This window comes from Ranitomeya variabilis, chromosome 5 (assembly GCF_051348905.1).
Source record: "Ranitomeya variabilis isolate aRanVar5 chromosome 5, aRanVar5.hap1, whole genome shotgun sequence".
In the NCBI taxonomy this organism is placed as follows: Eukaryota; Metazoa; Chordata; class Amphibia; order Anura; family Dendrobatidae; genus Ranitomeya; species Ranitomeya variabilis.
Window position 1 is genome coordinate 592,983,543 of NC_135236.1, and position 18,711 is coordinate 593,002,253.

Here is an 18,711-nt window from a genome sequence, read left to right on the forward strand (position 1 = left end):
TTTAAAGCATATGCTAATTTTGCATGTTAGCATAATTATAAGAATAAGATAAACAGGTTTAAAAGAACTCATACTAGTGGCATTTGAACCCACAAGTCTGTTAAAATTTAGGTAAGTCTCTAAACTAAAGTCTAAAACTGTCTTTTCCAAAACAGAAATGCACACACTCATGGAAATACAAAATCCTCAGAATTAGATCAAAGGGTTCTCAAAACCTCATAATACTGGCAGCAGTGGGATTTGAACCCACGCCTCCAAAGAGACTGGAGCCTTAATCCAGCGCCTTAGACCGCTCGGCCATGCTACCTAATGCATTATTAAAAGAGCTTCCTGAGAGTAAGTTTAGTGTATCTGACTACATTTTAAACTTGTGAATTGTGGAAAATGGATAGGTCTCTAAACAAAAAGGAAAAAGCAATGATTCTATCTTTTGTCTTTTCCAAAAAAGCAAAGCACGCACTCATACAAAAATATGCTAATTTTTCTATTAGCAAAATCATAAATATAAGCTGAAAAGGTTTTCAAAACCTCAATATGTTAGCAGCAGTGGGATTTGAACCCACGCCTCCAAAGAGACTGGAGCCTAAATCCAGCGCCTTAGACCACTCGGCTATGCTACCTTAAACAGCATGGTAAATTAAGCTTCCTTAGAGAAAGTGAAGTACATTTGACAACATTTAAAATTAGTACATTTTGGAAAATGGGCATGTCTCTAAACATTAGGCAAAAACAAAGATTCTATCAACGGTCTTTATCTTAACTGAAAACTGCTAAATCATACAAATACAAAAGAAGATTATATCACATGCTAATTTGCATGCTAGCAAAATCATAAGAATAAGTACAAAAACATTTCAAGATCTCATAATACTGGCAGCAGTGAGATTAAAGCATATGCTAATTTTGCATGTTAGCATAATTATAAGAATGAGATAAAAAGGTTTAAAAGAACTCATACTAGTGGCAGCAGTGGGATTTGAACTCACAAGTCTGTTGGAATATGGGTAAGTCTCTTAACAATAGGAAAAATCAATGATTCTTTCAACTGTCATTTCCTAAACAGAAATTAACACTCTCATGAAAATACAAAATCATAAGAATTAGATCAAAGGGTTCTCAAAACCTCATAATAATGGCAGCAGTGGGATTTGAATGGGCATGTCTCTAAACATTAGAAAAAAGCAAGGATTCTTTCAACAGTCTTTATCTGAACTGAAAACTGGAAAATCATGCAAATACAAAAGAAGATTAAATCACATGCTAATTTGCATGTTAGCAAAATCATAAGAATAAGTACAAAAACATTTCAAGATCTCATAATACTGGCAGCAGTGGGTTTAAAGCATATGCTAATTTTGCATGTTAGCATAATTATAAGAATAAGATAAAAAGGTTTAAAAGAACTCATACTAGTGGCATTTGAACCCACAAGTCTGTTAAAATTTAGGTAAGTCTCTAAACAATAGGAACAATCAATGATTCTTTCAACTGTCTTTTCCAAAACAGAAATGCACACACTCATGGAAATACAAAATACTCAGAATTAGATCAAAGGGTTCTCAAAACCTCATAATACTAGCAGCAGCGGGATTTGAACCCACGCCTCCAAAGAGACTGGAGCCTTAATCCAGCGCCTTAGACCGCTCGGCCATGCTACCTAATGCATCATTAAAAGAGCTTCCTTAGAGTAAGTTTAGTGTATCTGACTACATTTTAAACTTGTGCATTGTGGAAAATGGATAGGTCTCTAAACAAAAAGGAAAAAGCAATGATTCTATCTTTTGTCTTTTCCAAAAAAGCAAAGCACGCACTCATACAAAAATATGCTAATTTTTCTATTAGCAAAATCATAAATATAAGCTGAAAAAGTTTTCAAAACCTCAATATGTTGGCAGCAGTGGGATTTGAACCCACGCCTCCAAAGAGACTGAAGCCTAAATCCAGCGCCTTAGACCACTCGGCCATGCTACCTTAAACAGCATGGTTAATTAAGCTTCCTTAGAGAAAGTGAAGTACATTTGACAACATTTAAAATTAGTACATTTTGGAAAATGGGCATGTCTCTAAACATTAGGCAAAAACAAAGATTCTATCAACGGTCTTTATCTTAACTGAAAACTGCTAAATCATACAAATACAAAAGAAGATTATATCACATGCTAATTTGCATGCTAGCAAAATCATAAGAATAAGTACAAAAACATTTCAAGATCTCATTATACTGGCAGCAGTGAGATTAAAGCATATGCTAATTTTGCATGTTAGCATAATTATAAGAATGAGATAAAAAGGTTTAAAAGAACTCATACTAGTGGCAGCAGTGGGATTTGAACTCACAAGTCTGTTGGAATATGGGTAAGTCTCTTAACAATAGGAAAAATCAAAGATTCTTTCACCTGTCTCTTCCTAAACAGAAATTAACACACTCATGAAAATACAAAATCATAAGAATTAGATCAAAGGGTTCTCAAAACCTCATAATAATGGCAGCAGTGGGATTTGAATGGGCATGTCTCTAAACATTAGAAAAAAGCAAGGATTCTTTCAACAGTCTTTATCTGAACTGAAAACTGGAAAATCATGCAAATACAAAAGAAGATTAAATCACATGCTAATTTGCATGTTAGCAAAATCATAAGAATAAGTACAAAAACATTTCAAGATCTCATAATACTGGCAGCAGTGGGTTTAAAGCATATGCTAATTTTGCATGTTAGCATAATTATAAGAATAAGATAAAAAGGTTTAAAAGAACTCATACTAGTGGCATTTGAACCCACAAGTCTGTTAAAATTTAGGTAAGTCTCTAAACTAAAGTCTAAAACTGTCTTTTCCAAAACAGAAATGCACACACTCATGGAAATACAAAATCCTCAGAATTAGATCAAAGGGTTCTCAAAACCTCATAATACTGGCAGCAGTGGGATTTGAACCCACGCCTCCAAAGAGACTGGAGCCTTAATCCAGCGCCTTAGACCGCTCGGCCATGCTACCTAATGCATCATTAAAAGAGCTTCCTGAGAGTAAGTTTAGTGTATCTGACTACATTTTAAACTTGTGCATTGTGGAAAATGGATAGGTCTCTAAACAAAAAGGAAAAAGCAATGATTCTATCTTTTGTCTTTTCCAAAAAAGCAAAGCACGCACTCATACAAAAATATGCTAATTTTTCTATTAGCAAAATCATAAATATAAGCTGAAAAGGTTTTCAAAACCTCAATATGTTAGCAGCAGTGGGATTTGAACCCACGCCTCCAAAGAGACTGGAGCCTAAATCCAGCGCCTTAGACCACTCGGCCATGCTACCTTAAACAGCATGGTTAATTAAGCTTCCTTAGAGAAAGTGAAGTACATTTGACAACATTTAAAATTAGTACATTTTGGAAAATGGGCATGTCTCTAAACATTAGGCAAAAACAAAGATTCTATCAACGGTCTTTATCTTAACTGAAAACTGCTAAATCATACAAATACAAAAGAAGATTATATCACATGCTAATTTGCATGCTAGCAAAATCATAAGAATAAGTACAAAAACATTTCAAGATCTCATAATACTGGCAGCAGTGAGATTAAAGCATATGCTAATTTTGCATGTTAGCATAATTATAAGAATGAGATAAAAAGGTTTAAAAGAACTCATACTAGTGGCAGCAGTGGGATTTGAACTCACAAGTCTGTTGGAATATGGGTAAGTCTCTTAACAATAGGAAAAATCAATGATTCTTTCAACTGTCTTTTCCTAAACAGAAATTAACACACTCATGAAAATACAAAATCATAAGAATTAGATCAAAGGGTTCTCAAAACCTCATAATAATGGCAGCAGTGGGATTTGAATGGGCATGTCTCTAAACATTAGAAAAAAGCAAGGATTCTTTCAACAGTCTTTATCTGAACTGAAAACTGGAAAATCATGCAAATACAAAAGAAGATTAAATCACATGCTAATTTGCATGTTAGCAAAATCATAAGAATAAGTACAAAAACATTTCAAGATCTCATAATACTGGCAGCAGTGGGTTTAAAGCATATGCTAATTTTGCATGTTAGCATAATTATAAGAATAAGATAAAAAGGTTTAAAAGAACTCATACTAGTGGCATTTGAACCCACAAGTCTGTTAAAATTTAGGTAAGTCTCTAAACAATAGGAACAATCAATGATTCTTTCAACTGTCTTTTCCAAAACAGAAATGCACACACTCATGGAAATACAAAATACTCAGAATTAGATCAAAGGGTTCTCAAAACCTCATAATACTAGCAGCAGCGGTATTTGAACCCACGCCTCCGAAGAGACTGGAGCCTTAATCCAGCGCCTTAGACCGCTCGGCCATGCTACCTAATGCATCATTAAAAGAGCTTCCTTAGAGTAAGTTTAGTGTATCTGACTACATTTTAAACTTGTGCATTGTGGAAAATGGATAGGTCTCTAAACAAAAAGGAAAAAGCAATGATTCTATCTTTTGTCTTTTCCAAAAAAGCAAAGCACGCACTCATACAAAAATATGCTAATTTTTCTATTAGCAAAATCATAAATATAAGCTGAAAAGGTTTTCAAAACCTCAATATGTTAGCAGCAGTGGGATTTGAACCCACGCCTCCAAAGAGACTGGAGCCTAAATCCAGCGCCTTAGACCACTCGGCCATGCTACCTTAAACAGCATGGTTAATTAAGCTTCCTTAGAGAAAGTGAAGTACATTTGACAACATTTAAAATTAGTACATTTTGGAAAATGGGCATGTCTCTAAACATTAGGCAAAAACAAAGATTCTATCAACGGTCTTTATCTTAACTGAAAACTGCTAAATCATACAAATACAAAAGAAGATTATATCACATGCTAATTTGCATGCTAGCAAAATCATAAGAATAAGTACAAAAACATTTCAAGATCTCATTATACTGGCAGCAGTGAGATTAAAGCATATGCTAATTTTGCATGTTAGCATAATTATAAGAATGAGATAAAAAGGTTTAAAAGAACTCATACTAGTGGCAGCAGTGGGATTTGAACTCACAAGTCTGTTGGAATATGGGTAAGTCTCTTAACAATAGGAAAAATCAAAGATTCTTTCACCTGTCTCTTCCTAAACAGAAATTAACACACTCATGAAAATACAAAATCATAAGAATTAGATCAAAGGGTTCTCAAAACCTCATAATAATGGCAGCAGTGGGATTTGAATGGGCATGTCTCTAAACATTAGAAAAAAGCAAGGATTCTTTCAACAGTCTTTATCTGAACTGAAAACTGGAAAATCATGCAAATACAAAAGAAGATTAAATCACATGCTAATTTGCATGTTAGCAAAATCATAAGAATAAGTACAAAAACATTTCAAGATCTCATAATACTGGCAGCAGTGGGTTTAAAGCATATGCTAATTTTGCATGTTAGCATAATTATAAGAATAAGATAAAAAGGTTTAAAAGAACTCATACTAGTGGCATTTGAACCCACAAGTCTGTTAAAATTTAGGTAAGTCTCTAAACTAAAGTCTAAAACTGTCTTTTCCAAAACAGAAATGCACACACTCATGGAAATACAAAATCCTCAGAATTAGATCAAAGGGTTCTCAAAACCTCATAATACTGGCAGCAGTGGGATTTGAACCCACGCCTCCAAAGAGACTGGAGCCTTAATCCAGCGCCTTAGACCGCTCGGCCATGCTACCTAATGCATCATTAAAAGAGCTTCCTGAGAGTAAGTTTAGTGTATCTGACTACATTTTAAACTTGTGCATTGTGGAAAATGGATAGGTCTCTAAACAAAAAGGAAAAAGCAATGATTCTATCTTTTGTCTTTTCCAAAAAAGCAAAGCACGCACTCATACAAAAATATGCTAATTTTTCTATTAGCAAAATCATAAATATAAGCTGAAAAGGTTTTCAAAACCTCAATATGTTAGCAGCAGTGGGATTTGAACCCACGCCTCCAAAGAGACTGGAGCCTAAATCCAGCGCCTTAGACCACTCGGCCATGCTACCTTAAACAGCATGGTTAATTAAGCTTCCTTAGAGAAAGTGAAGTACATTTGACAACATTTAAAATTAGTACATTTTGGAAAATGGGCATGTCTCTAAACATTAGGCAAAAACAAAGATTCTATCAACGGTCTTTATCTTAACTGAAAACTGCTAAATCATACAAATACAAAAGAAGATTATATCACATGCTAATTTGCATGCTAGCAAAATCATAAGAATAAGTACAAAAACATTTCAAGATCTCATAATACTGGCAGCAGTGAGATTAAAGCATATGCTAATTTTGCATGTTAGCATAATTATAAGAATGAGATAAAAAGGTTTAAAAGAACTCATACTAGTGGCAGCAGTGGGATTTGAACTCACAAGTCTGTTGGAATATGGGTAAGTCTCTTAACAATAGGAAAAATCAATGATTCTTTCAACTGTCATTTCCTAAACAGAAATTAACACTCTCATGAAAATACAAAATCATAAGAATTAGATCAAAGGGTTCTCAAAACCTCATAATAATGGCAGCAGTGGGATTTGAATGGGCATGTCTCTAAACATTAGAAAAAAGCAAGGATTCTTTCAACAGTCTTTATCTGAACTGAAAACTGGAAAATCATGCAAATACAAAAGAAGATTAAATCACATGCTAATTTGCATGTTAGCAAAATCATAAGAATAAGTACAAAAACATTTCAAGATCTCATAATACTGGCAGCAGTGGGTTTAAAGCATATGCTAATTTTGCATGTTAGCATAATTATAAGAATAAGATAAAAAGGTTTAAAAGAACTCATACTAGTGGCATTTGAACCCACAAGTCTGTTAAAATTTAGGTAAGTCTCTAAACAATAGGAACAATCAATGATTCTTTCAACTGTCTTTTCCAAAACAGAAATGCACACACTCATGGAAATACAAAATACTCAGAATTAGATCAAAGGGTTCTCAAAACCTCATAATACTAGCAGCAGCGGGATTTGAACCCACGCCTCCAAAGAGACTGGAGCCTTAATCCAGCGCCTTAGACCGCTCGGCCATGCTACCTAATGCATCATTAAAAGAGCTTCCTTAGAGTAAGTTTAGTGTATCTGACTACATTTTAAACTTGTGCATTGTGGAAAATGGATAGGTCTCTAAACAAAAAGGAAAAAGCAATGATTCTATCTTTTGTCTTTTCCAAAAAAGCAAAGCACGCACTCATACAAAAATATGCTAATTTTTCTATTAGCAAAATCATAAATATAAGCTGAAAAAGTTTTCAAAACCTCAATATGTTGGCAGCAGTGGGATTTGAACCCACGCCTCCAAAGAGACTGAAGCCTAAATCCAGCGCCTTAGACCACTCGGCCATGCTACCTTAAACAGCATGGTTAATTAAGCTTCCTTAGAGAAAGTGAAGTACATTTGACAACATTTAAAATTAGTACATTTTGGAAAATGGGCATGTCTCTAAACATTAGGCAAAAACAAAGATTCTATCAACGGTCTTTATCTTAACTGAAAACTGCTAAATCATACAAATACAAAAGAAGATTATATCACATGCTAATTTGCATGCTAGCAAAATCATAAGAATAAGTACAAAAACATTTCAAGATCTCATTATACTGGCAGCAGTGAGATTAAAGCATATGCTAATTTTGCATGTTAGCATAATTATAAGAATGAGATAAAAAGGTTTAAAAGAACTCATACTAGTGGCAGCAGTGGGATTTGAACTCACAAGTCTGTTGGAATATGGGTAAGTCTCTTAACAATAGGAAAAATCAAAGATTCTTTCACCTGTCTCTTCCTAAACAGAAATTAACACACTCATGAAAATACAAAATCATAAGAATTAGATCAAAGGGTTCTCAAAACCTCATAATAATGGCAGCAGTGGGATTTGAATGGGCATGTCTCTAAACATTAGAAAAAAGCAAGGATTCTTTCAACAGTCTTTATCTGAACTGAAAACTGGAAAATCATGCAAATACAAAAGAAGATTAAATCACATGCTAATTTGCATGTTAGCAAAATCATAAGAATAAGTACAAAAACATTTCAAGATCTCATAATACTGGCAGCAGTGGGTTTAAAGCATATGCTAATTTTGCATGTTAGCATAATTATAAGAATAAGATAAAAAGGTTTAAAAGAACTCATACTAGTGGCATTTGAACCCACAAGTCTGTTAAAATTTAGGTAAGTCTCTAAACTAAAGTCTAAAACTGTCTTTTCCAAAACAGAAATGCACACACTCATGGAAATACAAAATCCTCAGAATTAGATCAAAGGGTTCTCAAAACCTCATAATACTGGCAGCAGTGGGATTTGAACCCACGCCTCCAAAGAGACTGGAGCCTTAATCCAGCGCCTTAGACCGCTCGGCCATGCTACCTAATGCATCATTAAAAGAGCTTCCTGAGAGTAAGTTTAGTGTATCTGACTACATTTTAAACTTGTGCATTGTGGAAAATGGATAGGTCTCTAAACAAAAAGGAAAAAGCAATGATTCTATCTTTTGTCTTTTCCAAAAAAGCAAAGCACGCACTCATACAAAAATATGCTAATTTTTCTATTAGCAAAATCATAAATATAAGCTGAAAAGGTTTTCAAAACCTCAATATGTTAGCAGCAGTGGGATTTGAACCCACGCCTCCAAAGAGACTGGAGCCTAAATCCAGCGCCTTAGACCACTCGGCCATGCTACCTTAAACAGCATGGTTAATTAAGCTTCCTTAGAGAAAGTGAAGTACATTTGACAACATTTAAAATTAGTACATTTTGGAAAATGGGCATGTCTCTAAACATTAGGCAAAAACAAAGATTCTATCAACGGTCTTTATCTTAACTGAAAACTGCTAAATCATACAAATACAAAAGAAGATTATATCACATGCTAATTTGCATGCTAGCAAAATCATAAGAATAAGTACAAAAACATTTCAAGATCTCATAATACTGGCAGCAGTGAGATTAAAGCATATGCTAATTTTGCATGTTAGCATAATTATAAGAATGAGATAAAAAGGTTTAAAAGAACTCATACTAGTGGCAGCAGTGGGATTTGAACTCACAAGTCTGTTGGAATATGGGTAAGTCTCTTAACAATAGGAAAAATCAATGATTCTTTCAACTGTCTTTTCCTAAACAGAAATTAACACACTCATGAAAATACAAAATCATAAGAATTAGATCAAAGGGTTCTCAAAACCTCATAATAATGGCAGCAGTGGGATTTGAATGGGCATGTCTCTAAACATTAGAAAAAAGCAAGGATTCTTTCAACAGTCTTTATCTGAACTGAAAACTGGAAAATCATGCAAATACAAAAGAAGATTAAATCACATGCTAATTTGCATGTTAGCAAAATCATAAGAATAAGTACAAAAACATTTCAAGATCTCATAATACTGGCAGCAGTGGGTTTAAAGCATATGCTAATTTTGCATGTTAGCATAATTATAAGAATAAGATAAAAAGGTTTAAAAGAACTCATACTAGTGGCATTTGAACCCACAAGTCTGTTAAAATTTAGGTAAGTCTCTAAACAATAGGAACAATCAATGATTCTTTCAACTGTCTTTTCCAAAACAGAAATGCACACACTCATGGAAATACAAAATACTCAGAATTAGATCAAAGGGTTCTCAAAACCTCATAATACTAGCAGCAGCGGTATTTGAACCCACGCCTCCGAAGAGACTGGAGCCTTAATCCAGCGCCTTAGACCGCTCGGCCATGCTACCTAATGCATCATTAAAAGAGCTTCCTTAGAGTAAGTTTAGTGTATCTGACTACATTTTAAACTTGTGCATTGTGGAAAATGGATAGGTCTCTAAACAAAAAGGAAAAAGCAATGATTCTATCTTTTGTCTTTTCCAAAAAAGCAAAGCACGCACTCATACAAAAATATGCTAATTTTTCTATTAGCAAAATCATAAATATAAGCTGAAAAGGTTTTCAAAACCTCAATATGTTAGCAGCAGTGGGATTTGAACCCACGCCTCCAAAGAGACTGGAGCCTAAATCCAGCGCCTTAGACCACTCGGCCATGCTACCTTAAACAGCATGGTTAATTAAGCTTCCTTAGAGAAAGTGAAGTACATTTGACAACATTTAAAATTAGTACATTTTGGAAAATGGGCATGTCTCTAAACATTAGGCAAAAACAAAGATTCTATCAACGGTCTTTATCTTAACTGAAAACTGCTAAATCATACAAATACAAAAGAAGATTATATCACATGCTAATTTGCATGCTAGCAAAATCATAAGAATAAGTACAAAAACATTTCAAGATCTCATTATACTGGCAGCAGTGAGATTAAAGCATATGCTAATTTTGCATGTTAGCATAATTATAAGAATGAGATAAAAAGGTTTAAAAGAACTCATACTAGTGGCAGCAGTGGGATTTGAACTCACAAGTCTGTTGGAATATGGGTAAGTCTCTTAACAATAGGAAAAATCAAAGATTCTTTCACCTGTCTCTTCCTAAACAGAAATTAACACACTCATGAAAATACAAAATCATAAGAATTAGATCAAAGGGTTCTCAAAACCTCATAATAATGGCAGCAGTGGGATTTGAATGGGCATGTCTCTAAACATTAGAAAAAAGCAAGGATTCTTTCAACAGTCTTTATCTGAACTGAAAACTGGAAAATCATGCAAATACAAAAGAAGATTAAATCACATGCTAATTTGCATGTTAGCAAAATCATAAGAATAAGTACAAAAACATTTCAAGATCTCATAATACTGGCAGCAGTGGGTTTAAAGCATATGCTAATTTTGCATGTTAGCATAATTATAAGAATAAGATAAAAAGGTTTAAAAGAACTCATACTAGTGGCATTTGAACCCACAAGTCTGTTAAAATTTAGGTAAGTCTCTAAACTAAAGTCTAAAACTGTCTTTTCCAAAACAGAAATGCACACACTCATGGAAATACAAAATCCTCAGAATTAGATCAAAGGGTTCTCAAAACCTCATAATACTGGCAGCAGTGGGATTTGAACCCACGCCTCCAAAGAGACTGGAGCCTTAATCCAGCGCCTTAGACCGCTCGGCCATGCTACCTAATGCATCATTAAAAGAGCTTCCTGAGAGTAAGTTTAGTGTATCTGACTACATTTTAAACTTGTGCATTGTGGAAAATGGATAGGTCTCTAAACAAAAAGGAAAAAGCAATGATTCTATCTTTTGTCTTTTCCAAAAAAGCAAAGCACGCACTCATACAAAAATATGCTAATTTTTCTATTAGCAAAATCATAAATATAAGCTGAAAAGGTTTTCAAAACCTCAATATGTTAGCAGCAGTGGGATTTGAACCCACGCCTCCAAAGAGACTGGAGCCTAAATCCAGCGCCTTAGACCACTCGGCCATGCTACCTTAAACAGCATGGTTAATTAAGCTTCCTTAGAGAAAGTGAAGTACATTTGACAACATTTAAAATTAGTACATTTTGGAAAATGGGCATGTCTCTAAACATTAGGCAAAAACAAAGATTCTATCAACGGTCTTTATCTTAACTGAAAACTGCTAAATCATACAAATACAAAAGAAGATTATATCACATGCTAATTTGCATGCTAGCAAAATCATAAGAATAAGTACAAAAACATTTCAAGATCTCATAATACTGGCAGCAGTGAGATTAAAGCATATGCTAATTTTGCATGTTAGCATAATTATAAGAATGAGATAAAAAGGTTTAAAAGAACTCATACTAGTGGCAGCAGTGGGATTTGAACTCACAAGTCTGTTGGAATATGGGTAAGTCTCTTAACAATAGGAAAAATCAATGATTCTTTCAACTGTCTTTTCCTAAACAGAAATTAACACACTCATGAAAATACAAAATCATAAGAATTAGATCAAAGGGTTCTCAAAACCTCATAATAATGGCAGCAGTGGGATTTGAATGGGCATGTCTCTAAACATTAGAAAAAAGCAAGGATTCTTTCAACAGTCTTTATCTGAACTGAAAACTGGAAAATCATGCAAATACAAAAGAAGATTAAATCACATGCTAATTTGCATGTTAGCAAAATCATAAGAATAAGTACAAAAACATTTCAAGATCTCATAATACTGGCAGCAGTGGGTTTAAAGCATATGCTAATTTTGCATGTTAGCATAATTATAAGAATAAGATAAAAAGGTTTAAAAGAACTCATACTAGTGGCATTTGAACCCACAAGTCTGTTAAAATTTAGGTAAGTCTCTAAACAATAGGAACAATCAATGATTCTTTCAACTGTCTTTTCCAAAACAGAAATGCACACACTCATGGAAATACAAAATACTCAGAATTAGATCAAAGGGTTCTCAAAACCTCATAATACTAGCAGCAGCGGGATTTGAACCCACGCCTCCGAAGAGACTGGAGCCTTAATCCAGCGCCTTAGACCGCTCGGCCATGCTACCTAATGCATCATTAAAAGAGCTTCCTTAGAGTAAGTTTAGTGTATCTGACTACATTTTAAACTTGTGCATTGTGGAAAATGGATAGGTCTCTAAACAAAAAGGAAAAAGCAATGATTCTATCTTTTGTCTTTTCCAAAAAAGCAAAGCACGCACTCATACAAAAATATGCTAATTTTTCTATTAGCAAAATCATAAATATAAGCTGAAAAGGTTTTCAAAACCTCAATATGTTAGCAGCAGTGGGATTTGAACCCACGCCTCCAAAGAGACTGGAGCCTAAATCCAGCGCCTTAGACCACTCGGCCATGCTACCTTAAACAGCATGGTTAATTAAGCTTCCTTAGAGAAAGTGAAGTACATTTGACAACATTTAAAATTAGTACATTTTGGAAAATGGGCATGTCTCTAAACATTAGGCAAAAACAAAGATTCTATCAACGGTCTTTATCTTAACTGAAAACTGCTAAATCATACAAATACAAAAGAAGATTATATCACATGCTAATTTGCATGCTAGCAAAATCATAAGAATAAGTACAAAAACATTTCAAGATCTCATAATACTGGCAGCAGTGAGATTAAAGCATATGCTAATTTTGCATGTTAGCATAATTATAAGAATGAGATAAAAAGGTTTAAAAGGACTCATACTAGTGGCAGCAGTGGGATTTGAACTCACAAGTCTGTTGGAATATGGGTAAGTCTCTTAACAATAAGAAAAATCAATGATTCTTTCAACTGTCTTTTCCTAAACAGAAATTAACACACTCATGAAAATACAAAATCATAAGAATTAGATCAAAGGGTTCTCAAAACCTCATAATAATGGCAGCAGTGGGATTTGAATGGGCATGTCTCTAAACATTAGAAAAAAGCAAGGATTCTTTCAACAGTCTTTATCTGAACTGAAAACTGGAAAATCATGCAAATACAAAAGAAGATTAAATCACATGCTAATTTGCATGTTAGCAAAATCATAAGAATAAGTACAAAAACATTTCAAGATCTCATAATACTGGCAGCAGTGGGTTTAAAGCATATGCTAATTTTGCATGTTAGCATAATTATAAGAATAAGATAAAAAGGTTTAAAAGAACTCATACTAGTGGCATTTGAACCCACAAGTCTGTTAAAATTTAGGTAAGTCTCTAAACAATAGGAACAATCAATGATTCTTTCAACTGTCTTTTCCAAAACAGAAATGCACACACTCATGGAAATACAAAATACTCAGAATTAGATCAAAGGGTTCTCAAAACCTCATAATACTAGCAGCAGCGGGATTTGAACCCACGCCTCCGAAGAGACTGGAGCCTTAATCCAGCGCCTTAGACCGCTCGGCCATGCTACCTAATGCATCATTAAAAGAGCTTCCTTAGAGTAAGTTTAGTGTATCTGACTACATTTTAAACTTGTGCATTGTGGAAAATGGATAGGTCTCTAAACAAAAAGGAAAAAGCAATGATTCTATCTTTTGTCTTTTCCAAAAAAGCAAAGCACGCACTCATACAAAAATATGCTAATTTTTCTATTAGCAAAATCATAAATATAAGCTGAAAAAGTTTTCAAAACCTCAATATGTTGGCAGCAGTGGGATTTGAACCCACGCCTCCAAAGAGACTGAAGCCTAAATCCAGCGCCTTAGACCACTCGGCCATGCTACCTTAAACAGCATGGTTAATTAAGCTTCCTTAGAGAAAGTGAAGTACATTTGACAACATTTAAAATTAGTACATTTTGGAAAATGGGCATGTCTCTAAACATTAGGCAAAAACAAAGATTCTATCAACGGTCTTTATCTTAACTGAAAACTGCTAAATCATACAAATACAAAAGAAGATTATATCACATGCTAATTTGCATGCTAGCAAAATCATAAGAATAAGTACAAAAACATTTCAAGATCTCATTATACTGGCAGCAGTGAGATTAAAGCATATGCTAATTTTGCATGTTAGCATAATTATAAGAATGAGATAAAAAGGTTTAAAAGAACTCATACTAGTGGCAGCAGTGGGATTTGAACTCACAAGTCTGTTGGAATATGGGTAAGTCTCTTAACAATAGGAAAAATCAAAGATTCTTTCACCTGTCTCTTCCTAAACAGAAATTAACACACTCATGAAAATACAAAATCATAAGAATTAGATCAAAGGGTTCTCAAAACCTCATAATAATGGCAGCAGTGGGATTTGAATGGGCATGTCTCTAAACATTAGAAAAAAGCAAGGATTCTTTCAACAGTCTTTATCTGAACTGAAAACTGGAAAATCATGCAAATACAAAAGAAGATTAAATCACATGCTAATTTGCATGTTAGCAAAATCATAAGAATAAGTACAAAAACATTTCAAGATCTCATAATACTGGCAGCAGCAGTGGGTTTAAAGCATATGCTAATTTTGCATGTTAGCATAATTATAAGAATAAGATAAAAAGGTTTAAAAGAACTCATACTAGTGGCATTTGAACCCACAAGTCTGTTAAAATTTAGGTAAGTCTCTAAACTAAAGTCTAAAACTGTCTTTTCCAAAACAGAAATGCACACACTCATGGAAATACAAAATCCTCAGAATTAGATCAAAGGGTTCTCAAAACCTCATAATACTGGCAGCAGTGGGATTTGAACCCACGCCTCCAAAGAGACTGGAGCCTTAATCCAGCGCCTTAGACCGCTCGGCCATGCTACCTAATGCATCATTAAAAGAGCTTCCTGAGAGTAAGTTTAGTGTATCTGACTACATTTTAAACTTGTGCATTGTGGAAAATGGATAGGTCTCTAAACAAAAAGGAAAAAGCAATGATTCTATCTTTTGTCTTTTCCAAAAAAGCAAAGCACGCACTCATACAAAAATATGCTAATTTCTCTATTAGCAAAATCATAAATATAAGCTGAAAAGGTTTTCAAAACCTCAATATGTTGGCAGCAGTGGGATTTGAACCCACGCCTCCAAAGAGACTGGAGCCTAAATCCAGCGCCTTAGACCACTCGGCCATGCTACCTTAAACAGCATGGTTAATTAAGCTGCCTTAGAGAAAGTGAAGTACATTTGACAACATTTAAAATTAGTACATTTTGGAAAATGGGCATGTCTCTAAACATTAGGCAAAAACAAAGATTCTATCAACGGTCTTTATCTTAACTGAAAACTGCTAAATCATACAAATACAAAAGAAGATTATATCACATGCTAATTTGCATGCTAGCAAAATCATAAGAATAAGTACAAAAACATTTCAAGATCTCATTATACTGGCAGCAGTGAGATTAAAGCATATGCTAATTTTGCATGTTAGCATAATTATAAGAATGAGATAAAAAGGTTTAAAAGAACTCATACTAGTGGCAGCAGTGGGATTTGAACTCACAAGTCTGTTGGAATATGGGTAAGTCTCTTAACAATAGGAAAAATCAATGATTCTTTCAACTGTCTTTTCCTAAACAGAAATTAACACACTCATGAAAATACAAAATCATAAGAATTAGATCAAAGGGTTCTCAAAACCTCATAATAATGGCAGCAGTGGGATTTGAATGGGCATGTCTCTAAACATTAGAAAAAAGCAAGGATTCTTTCAACAGTCTTTATCTGAACTGAAAACTGGAAAATCATGCAAATACAAAAGAAGATTAAATCACATGCTAATTTGCATGTTAGCAAAATCATAAGAATAAGTACAAAAACATTTCAAGATCTCATAATACTGGCAGCAGTGGGTTTAAAGCATATGCTAATTTTGCATGTTAGCATAATTATAAGAATAAGATAAAAAGGTTTAAAAGAACTCATACTAGTGGCATTTGAACCCACAAGTCTGTTAAAATTTAGGTAAGTCTCTAAACAATAGGAACAATCAATGATTCTTTCAACTGTCTTTTCCAAAACAGAAATGCACACACTCATGGAAATACAAAATACTCAGAATTAGATCAAAGGGTTCTCAAAACCTCATAATACTAGCAGCAGCGGGATTTGAACCCACGCCTCCGAAGAGACTGGAGCCTTAATCCAGCGCCTTAGACCGCTCGGCCATGCTACCTAATGCATCATTAAAAGAGCTTCCTTAGAGTAAGTTTAGTGTATCTGACTACATTTTAAACTTGTGCATTGTGGAAAATGGATAGGTCTCTAAACAAAAAGGAAAAAGCAATGATTCTATCTTTTGTCTTTTCCAAAAAAGCAAAGCACGCACTCATACAAAAATATGCTAATTTTTCTATTAGCAAAATCATAAATATAAGCTGAAAAGGTTTTCAAAACCTCAATATGTTGGCAGCAGTGGGATTTGAACCCACGCCTCCAAAGAGACTGAAGCCTAAATCCAGCGCCTTAGACCACTCGGCCATGCTACCTTAAACAGCATGGTTAATTAAGCTTCCTTAGAGAAAGTGAAGTACATTTGACAACATTTAAAATTAGTACATTTTGGAAAATGGGCATGTCTCTAAACATTAGGCAAAAACAAAGATTCTATCAACGGTCTTTATCTTAACTGAAAACTGCTAAATCATACAAATACAAAAGAAGATTATATCACATGCTAATTTGCATGCTAGCAAAATCATAAGAATAAGTACAAAAACATTTCAAGATCTCATTATACTGGCAGCAGTGAGATTAAAGCATATGCTAATTTTGCATGTTAGCATAATTATAAGAATGAGATAAAAAGGTTTAAAAGAACTCATACTAGTGGCAGCAGTGGGATTTGAACTCACAAGTCTGTTGGAATATGGGTAAGTCTCTTAACAATAGGAAAAATCAAAGATTCTTTCACCTGTCTCTTCCTAAACAGAAATTAACACACTCATGAAAATACAAAATCATAAGAATTAGATCAAAGGGTTCTCAAAACCTCATAATAATGGCAGCAGTGGGATTTGAATGGGCATGTCTCTAAACATTAGAAAAAAGCAAGGATTCTTTCAACAGTCTTTATCTGAACTGAAAACTGGAAAATCATGCAAATACAAAAGAAGATTAAATCACATGCTAATTTGCATGTTAGCAAAATCATAAGAATAAGTACAAAAACATTTCAAGATCTCATAATACTGGCAGCAGCAGTGGGTTTAAAGCATATGCTAATTTTGCATGTTAGCATAATTATAAGAATAAGATAAAAAGGTTTAAAAGAACTCATACTAGTGGCATTTGAACCCACAAGTCTGTTAAAATTTAGGTAAGTCTCTAAACTAAAGTCTAAAACTGTCTTTTCCAAAACAGAAATGCACACACTCATGGAAATACAAAATCCTCAGAATTAGATCAAAGGGTTCTCAAAACCTCATAATACTGGCAGCAGTGGGATTTGAACCCACGCCTCCAAAGAGACTGGAGCCTTAATCCAGCGCCTTAGACCGCTCGGCCATGCTACCTAATGCATCATTAAAAGAGCTTCCTGAGAGTAAGTTTAGTGTATCTGACTACATTTTAAACTTGTGCATTGTGGAAAATGGATAGGTCTCTAAACAAAAAGGAAAAAGCAATGATTCTATCTTTTGTCTTTTCCAAAAAAGCAAAGCACGCACTCATACAAAAATATGCTAATTTCTCTATTAGCAAAATTATAAATATAAGCTGAAAAGGTTTTCAAAACCTCAATATGTTGGCAGCAGTGGGATTTGAACCCACGCCTCCAAAGAGACTGGAGCCTAAATCCAGCGCCTTAGACCACTCGGCCATGCTACCTTAAACAGCATGGTTAATTAAGCTGCCTTAGAGAAAGTGAAGTACATTTGACAACATTTAAAATTAGTACATTTTGGAAAATGGGCATGTCTCTAAACATTAGGCAAAAACAAAGATTCTATCAACGGTCTTTATCTTAACTGAAAACTGCTAAATCATACAAATACAAAAGAAGATTATATCACATGCTAATTTGCATGCTAGCAAAATCATAAGAATAAGTACAAAAACATTTCAAGATCTCATAATACTGGCAGCAGTGAGATTAAAGCATATGCTAATTTTGCATGTTAGCATAATTATAAGAATGAGATAAAAAGGTTTAAAAGAACTCATACTAGTGGCAGCAGTGGGATTTGAACTCACAAGTCTGTTGGAATATGGGTAAGTCTCTTAACAATAGGAAAAATCAATGATTCTTTCAACTGTCTTTTCCTAAACAGAAATTAACACACTCATGAAAATACAAAATCATAAGAATTAGATCAAAGGGTTCTCAAAACCTCATAATAATGGCAGCAGTGGGATTTGAATGGGCATGTCTCTAAACATTAGAAAAAAGCAAGGCTTCTTTCAACAGTCTTTATCTGAACTGAAAACTGGAAAATCATG

The 18,711-nt window shown here is 34.1% G+C and overlaps 9 non-coding genes across 9 annotated transcripts; all 9 read right to left on the reverse strand.

Moving 5' to 3' along the window:
- Positions 1 to 225: 225 nt before the first annotated feature.
- Positions 226 to 307, reverse strand: TRNAL-AAG (transfer RNA leucine (anticodon AAG)). The gene has a single exon. It is a non-coding gene; the product is annotated as a tRNA-Leu (tRNA).
- Positions 308 to 2,912: 2,605 nt separating this feature from the next.
- TRNAL-AAG (transfer RNA leucine (anticodon AAG)) lies at positions 2,913 to 2,994 on the reverse strand. Its single transcript has one exon. It is a non-coding gene; the product is annotated as a tRNA-Leu (tRNA).
- A 2,605-nt stretch (positions 2,995 to 5,599) lies between these two features.
- TRNAL-AAG (transfer RNA leucine (anticodon AAG)) lies at positions 5,600 to 5,681 on the reverse strand. The gene has a single exon. It is a non-coding gene; the product is annotated as a tRNA-Leu (tRNA).
- Positions 5,682 to 8,286: 2,605 nt separating this feature from the next.
- TRNAL-AAG (transfer RNA leucine (anticodon AAG)) lies at positions 8,287 to 8,368 on the reverse strand. The gene has a single exon. It is a non-coding gene; the product is annotated as a tRNA-Leu (tRNA).
- Positions 8,369 to 10,973: 2,605 nt separating this feature from the next.
- On the reverse strand, positions 10,974 to 11,055 carry TRNAL-AAG (transfer RNA leucine (anticodon AAG)). The gene has a single exon. It is a non-coding gene; the product is annotated as a tRNA-Leu (tRNA).
- A 3,959-nt stretch (positions 11,056 to 15,014) lies between these two features.
- TRNAL-AAG (transfer RNA leucine (anticodon AAG)) lies at positions 15,015 to 15,096 on the reverse strand. The gene has a single exon. It is a non-coding gene; the product is annotated as a tRNA-Leu (tRNA).
- Positions 15,097 to 15,327: 231 nt separating this feature from the next.
- On the reverse strand, positions 15,328 to 15,409 carry TRNAL-UAG (transfer RNA leucine (anticodon UAG)). Its single transcript has one exon. It is a non-coding gene; the product is annotated as a tRNA-Leu (tRNA).
- Positions 15,410 to 17,704: 2,295 nt separating this feature from the next.
- TRNAL-AAG (transfer RNA leucine (anticodon AAG)) lies at positions 17,705 to 17,786 on the reverse strand. The gene has a single exon. It is a non-coding gene; the product is annotated as a tRNA-Leu (tRNA).
- A 231-nt stretch (positions 17,787 to 18,017) lies between these two features.
- On the reverse strand, positions 18,018 to 18,099 carry TRNAL-UAG (transfer RNA leucine (anticodon UAG)). The gene has a single exon. It is a non-coding gene; the product is annotated as a tRNA-Leu (tRNA).
- Between the last annotated feature and the right edge of the window lie 612 nt (positions 18,100 to 18,711).